This window comes from Chaetodon auriga, chromosome 8, assembly GCF_051107435.1.
Source record: "Chaetodon auriga isolate fChaAug3 chromosome 8, fChaAug3.hap1, whole genome shotgun sequence".
Taxonomy (NCBI): Eukaryota; Metazoa; Chordata; class Actinopteri; order Chaetodontiformes; family Chaetodontidae; genus Chaetodon; species Chaetodon auriga.
Window position 1 is genome coordinate 9,327,088 of NC_135081.1, and position 6,538 is coordinate 9,333,625.

A 6,538-nucleotide genomic window follows, 5' to 3' on the forward strand; every position below is an offset into this window, starting at 1 on the left:
GGACATCCTCAGCATCCATTTGTGAGAAGTACATACAACAGGACTATAAGGAAGCGGAACCTAAATCCATGCTGTCTACTAATTGAATGATGTAAATATGACTTAATTATAATCGGGCACTGTTTTGACAGTTAATGTAGATAGATAGATAGATAGATAGATAGATAGATAGATAGATAGATAGATTTTTTTATTGTTTGCTCAGTTATCCTCATGGCAAATTCCTTAGTTTAAAACCATTTTCTTGTTTCAGTCACGCCATGCGCAAGACTTAATGATCTTATGCCTTGGTGACTTTATTCATTCCTTAATGGCAAGAAAAAATGTGAACATTAATAGAATTTTAAGTTCAGGAGTGTAAAATGTGGGTAACATGGTCTTGTGAGGTCTATATACAGTGTATTATGTATTATACATATATACATATTTGTTAGAATTACAGTTAATATTCAGCGCCCTGTTGTGGAGAGAGAGACTTTCTTTCGTGCTCATGTATGGAAACGTGTGTGCTTTTTTCACTTCATCGGTTTCTCAGAAGGATGCATGACTGTGACTTGTAAACCTTTCAAAATTCCCATAATTTCCTTGTGGTGTTGATACAGTGAAACATTTCATTTATAAAGAGGGATCCAAGTGAACACTTTGTTGAATTTGAAAACATAGGCTTTCCTCCAGACACCACCAATATTTCTCAGAAAAGCCAGTGACTGTATGACTTCTTCATGGGACCAAAACCATTTGAGGGCGAATGTAGTCATGATGAGCCCCCAGTCACAAGCCTGCTAAATTTAAATGAAAACAACCGGATCATTTTCAATCATTTTGACTTTTCCACAAGATTAGAATGTGTTCACTGTGCATCTGAACCATCCTCCTCTCTCCTCCTTCAGCAGCTGCCTCATAAAGATGGCCATGTGTTGACCATACCCGGCCAACAGCAGCCAACATCAGCTACTAAATGGCCCATCTCTAATAGGTTTCACTAGTACCTTGTTTTCTTGACAACCACACGGAACTGTCTTGTATCCTCGCACAATTCTTCCCTTGTTACCACTGGGCTCTCTCGCTCTCCTCCACTCCCACTTCTCCCAGCCGCCTGACGGCAGGTAGAAATGAGTCATAAACAGACACCACTCACCATGGCCAGTTGCTGTTTTACTGGGTGCTTCTGACACAGTCAGCTCTGGCTCGGTGGCAGCTCACTAAAATGAAAAAAGAGAAAGCGCTGCTTTTACTCTGCTGAAGACTCCTTTGTATCGTCTGCTTCATTTCAGGAAAGCATTTTGCAGTGAAAAGAGTCACCCGAACAATCATTTGGTCAGTTTGGCAATTATCATTTGGAAATTTGTCTCCATTAGATCATTCATAATTTAATTTATATAATTGAAAGCTCCAGCCATTTGGCTGCTACACTTGGCTTTATAAGGTCACAATAAAATATGTTTTTTATTACTGTGTTTTTTTTTACTGCAGGTTTTACTGACATGGGCAGCTAGTACGCATACTGTATATGCATTTTATCACGTTTTATTGTATCATTCTTTACCTTGTGTATTCCTGCTCAGTATTTTCTTTAAGTAATGGAATTATATATTTTGTTAAAAAACTTATTTCACTTTTCTGTGTTGCATCATCGCAATATTTGATGTTTAAACCTACTGTTTTCCATCCAGGAACCACACTTACAGTGTGTACCTTACTTTTCTTGACAAAGTTTTTAAGTTAGGGGCTGTACACAAATTATTGAGGGAACACAACAGAGGGAAGGTATTGTATTTTTCTTTTGGCTGAAGGTAGGGTCAGACTTGTTTGCAAGAGCTGGGGAGGGAGTTTTTTTTGTCTCATCATTATATTTTAGTCAGTCCTTTGCAATATAGTTAATAGTTTCATAGTTACTAAAAAAACAACTTTCATAAAAGTGCACTTTACAGAATATAGCAATATAATATAGTAAGATACTAGGGTTTAACATGTTATTGGGTATATGCTTAACAAATGTTGTACCAATTGAACACTGTTAATTAAGTAATATATTAATATATAAATATTACACTGACATGTTGTGTGACAAGTCTAGAAGGGTGTTCAAAGAAACCATCAATAACCCTGTTTAGGGCCTTGTTTTTTGTGAAACGTAAGGTTCAACTCCTCTCACCACCTCAATCATATCTATAAAGGCCCTTACCAAACTGGAAAACATCTATGTGTCCTTCCAACTTTACTTGAGTGCAAAATGATCATAACCCAGTAATTGTTCCTCCATGTTACATAAACACACGCACTATATCGTCCATTTTCAGTGTAATTTGAGTTGTGTGCTTGCATTTTATGTGCAGGCAATGATACTTGTTATTACACAATATTGAATTAGGAAGCAGCGGGAAAGATCTTCACTGGTCCAGGCAAAGCCAATAAGCGTTCTCAGATAGGTTAAACACCACAAGCTGAATCCAAGCTGACAAGAAATCATGTATTTTAAACACCGATGTGAAGGCCAAATTGCTTTGGTTTCTCATGTTTCCACCAGCCAATCTTCATTTAAAAGAAAAAAGAAAAAGAAAAAGGTGCTTGGGAGGTAGGATTTTGGAAAAACGTGCATGGGAAGTCTATTTTCTTTCTTCAGATTCGGTTCAGTTTTCTTCCTTGACGCCACACTAATATTGTTTTGCTGATAGCAGGCTGAAATCACAAAAACACAGACCTCACTATTTGAATATTCACTGTGCAGACTTTTCCCCTTACAGAATATGTATGTGTTTAGTTTCTTATGTCTTATTTTTCTGTTCAAAACTAACCATTGATCATTTCTTGCATTTGTGAAGAGAAGTTTCACTTAGAGTGCATATTGAAATTTGCAAACCAAACAGTCCTAGCCATGAACACCATTAGGGCCTGAATTATGCTCAAACCGTGTTTTATAAAAGGTCCAATGCCAGCGAGATCATCCATCTCTTAAGAGAACAGCAAAGCCAAATTTATGAGTTGCAGAGAGTTGGAAATGAGGGGGAAAATGGGCAAGGGGCAGTTGAAACAACAATAAAGCAATTCAGGGGGATGGATCCAGGTAATTTCCTGCTGGACTCTTTCTAGTAAATCTTGAGATGGGGGAGACAAGACTTGAGAGAACCAATTAGAGCAGACCAAACTAAAAGTATCAACTGTTTAAAGGAATAATTTAGCATTTTGCGTAATACATTTATTTACTCTCTTGCTGAGATTTCGATCGGAATATTGATGTCTCAAATCTGTATGAAGCTGGAGCCAGCAGAAGGTTAGCTTAGCATCAAGACTGGAAGCAAGGCAAAACGGTTTGCGTTTCACTCTAAAACCTATACGAAGTGTAAAAACAACAAGTTGCAATTTTAGTAGGGGCTATGTACCAGAATATTTCTTAGCTATGAGAAGTGATGTCCTCAAGTCTTGTCATCAACATTAGGTTGGCTGGCCCTTGTAAAACTGCAATAATTTGACATTTTTAGTAGGGGTTAAATTGGGCTAGAGCCCAGCTGAGCTGAGGTCTGCCTCCTAAAACCAAATCACAGACTGTAAAGGGGTCAGCTCGGTCTCCTTCGCAGCATTACCAATAGGATGTAGGCTTCTTTTCTTTGATTTCATTGAATAGCTGTGGCCATCAGAGAGCAGCAGTGTTGATCTGTGTGCTCCATATTGAGAGGGGCAGTGACACAGTTGACACATGGTACGGCAGCGGGAACTTCATTCAACCTTCTGATGTGGCATTGTGATCTTAGGAGAGCTTTATTATCCTAAATGCTGTTCCACACAACAAACAGGTTTAGGTTTTGCACACAGATTCCAACTTTATACAGTAAGTCATTGGGAACAAAACCGTGCTCATGGTGACTATTCTTGTTGCTTAAATGCAATAATATTTGCAGGATGGCACTCCTGCAAACGTGGAGCGTAGAACACAACACAATTCATTGTACTTTTTGTAGATACTGTACTGTATTACATATTTCTTAAGGTCAAGACTTTGTGCAGAGGTACTGCAAACATGAGCCTTAGCACACATCCATTGCTTTTTGTCACATTCAGCCTCTGTGTGGATACAGCTCACGGTGGTCTGATCTCCAACATAACTGTATCTCGGCGATATTTATGCAACTTTGTTATCTCCTCCTGCTGAGGTGCTTCTCGGTCAACCCAAACAGCAGATTGAATGTAGTGAATGATTTGTTCCCAGCAACTCTCATACTACCCAGCCAGGCTAGTGAATGAAGAGGTTTGGCCTAAAGGCTTATCAAAACTTTAAACAAAACCTATAAAAGTGGAGTAAATATAAACAGTCATCCACCATTTATGTCTCTTTAAATCAAAGCATGTGTGTTTTTTTAAGATGAAGCAGTTGCAGGAAGCGATAGCTTTGACCACACATGATCCCCAGGTTCAATACCGGGATGCTGTCAGGAACACCAACACATTTCAGCATGCAAAACAGTTATCCATCATTCTACGTGTTTGTCTTGCAGAAAGTACTCCTCGGCCTTAATGGGATAAACTTAAAGGGCGCTGGAGCGATGGGCCAAATATTCCATGAAAAACCTCAGCTCTCCAGTTCCCTGAAAGCTTTCTTGGTCAACAAATGAATCCAAGAGAGGGAGAGGAGATGACACTGCCAAAGACACCCACCACTGGCCTCATTCTAATATCTGTCAAAATATAAATCAATAAGACCTGAAGACAAATGACTCAGCGCTGGATGCTGCAAAGCCAAGCATCCCTGCTCTGAATCTGAATTCCAGCATCTCATACGAATTTCAATGATTCCTTTGTAAACTTTTTAGATATGCATCACCTCGCTCCTAGAGTGTGTCAGGTTATAAATCAGCGGCCCACACCACTGATTTGGAGCCCAGTGCTGACTTCAGCACTGTCACACTCGATGGCAATGGGATGAAGGTTATCGACCAGGCCTATGGGCAAGAGAATAATACAAACTTCCAACGAGCACCCAATGGCACCAAGCATGGCAGAACATCTGTGCAACACATGCGCAAACAAGGAGTGATTTGTACTCACAGACATCAGCAATATCACAGAAGGCACACATGGGAATCGATCAATACTTGACCCCTCTAATCCTTCCTCGGCAAGCTCCACTCCCATGCTTGCTCCTCTCGTTATGCATAACTTCACTTTTCCTCTGCAATTTTCTTTGAAAACATGACATTACAGAGAACATGGCGCTATCTCCAAATTTGCGGTCATGACCATTCTTACCAGAAAAGAAAAGTGAAATCTGATAACTCCAGATTATGCCGTGTAGTTACAGGCTTCCACTGCACGGGGGATGAGATTTGAATATCCCTCTTCCTGTGGATTTTAAATTTCTGTAATAATTGCTATTGTGTGTATTTGTGTAGCTAAGTGGAGGACTCTGAATAAAACCACTGAAATAATGGAAAGAAAGTAAGACCAGTGAACAATAGCTATGACCTCTATGAATGTCAAACCTCAGCTTCGACCCCCTGAGAGGTTGTAGAAGTGCTTTATATTTCAAGTTGAGACCATATAAAAAATGCTGTTGTAATGAATGAACTTCACCAGCTGCCGCAACCTAAGATGAAGATGATGTGATTCTTGGATACGACAGAGAAAAATTTTCAATATTTGGCTCTGAGGTGTCAGAATTGTCATATCACTGCCAAATACTCTCTTAGAGATCAAACCTTCTATTTAATAGGACTGCATGAGGGTTATGTAAGATTGGGCTTGAATGTTAAGTCCTCCTGTAAGACTTTTTTTCTGTAATAAATTCCAGGAGCTCGGGAATGTGTTCATGTGGAAATCAATTTCAAAAGCTTGTAAGGATGAGTTTTTCTTAGTGTAAATTACCATCACTTCTCATGATGAATGTGGCCGTCATCTACATTCTGCACTGAAGTCTTTGGGAGGTAAACTCATACACGGTGATGTTAAATCCTTGTTCGAATTTAATGAGAAAGGACGATAGCGTATTAAAACCAATCTAGCAACACATAATATACTACATGTGGTAATACTGCGATCCACAATAAGCAATCACGCTACTACACAAGGTGTCAGGGGAGCAATACATCCTGAGCTTCATACTGTGTGAGTAACATCAATTACCAGCGTGGTGCTGCTCTGACATGGGGCTGAATATTGTTCTTGGCACTGAAGCCATGAGAGAGAAGAGCAGGAGAGTGAGGAAGCCTAATTGTGATGTGCCATAATTTCCCGCTCAGGGCCTCTCACTCAGGATATGGGTGAGGTCAAAGGTGCAATAGAGGGAGTCCATCAGAGGCAAAGCGTGCTGAAGTCATCTGTACACAGTTATTCGCGGTGAGGTGAAAGCAACTTGGTCAGACAGGGGACCTAATCAGATTTCAAAGTAAACACAGTGCCGCCGGCTCCAGAGGGCTGAGTCCAAACATTGTTGCTAATTGCATCTGTCTTCATTTTCCGCAACTCACTGTACAACACCGACGAAAAAGAAATCTAGATGGAACAGGAACTATTTCAAAACCACAGAGAGCACCTCAACCTTACCTCA